We start from the raw sequence: 474 nt of genomic DNA on the forward strand, positions 1-474 counted from the left end.
GTCCCACTCTTACTCGAATTGAGCTCTTGACCTGATCGCGCTCTCGACCACACACAAGCCATGCACGCACCAAAGCGTACCACGACACGTGTATCATTTACACAGCTAGCTCGGTGCCCGCGGCGATTTGTTCAAACGTCCCTTGGCTCACGCCGAGTGCAGCAGGTTCAAAGTGTACAAGTACAACACCCCCCCGCGGTAGTGACAAGGTGCGCATCTCGCCGAAATACCCAAACCACCGACACGGCTGTTTTCGTACAAGTTGAGGTGGTTGAAGTGCGACGACTCCCACCTGAGTTGGGTCCCTCGCGTACGTTGACTAGCCCAGAATCTTCCTGCATCTTTGCGCGACCCAGATTCTACAAGGCGCTTCGACCCCACCACTTCATTTTACCTTTCGCTTCATCATGCGCACTGCCCTCGCTTGCCTCGCCCTCGCCACCGCGGCTGCTGCCACCGCCAACGACAAGACGC

This window comes from Saprolegnia diclina, assembly GCF_000281045.1.
Source record: "Saprolegnia diclina VS20 unplaced genomic scaffold supercont1.323, whole genome shotgun sequence".
NCBI classification, from domain to species: domain Eukaryota; phylum Oomycota; class Saprolegniomycetes; order Saprolegniales; family Saprolegniaceae; genus Saprolegnia; species Saprolegnia diclina.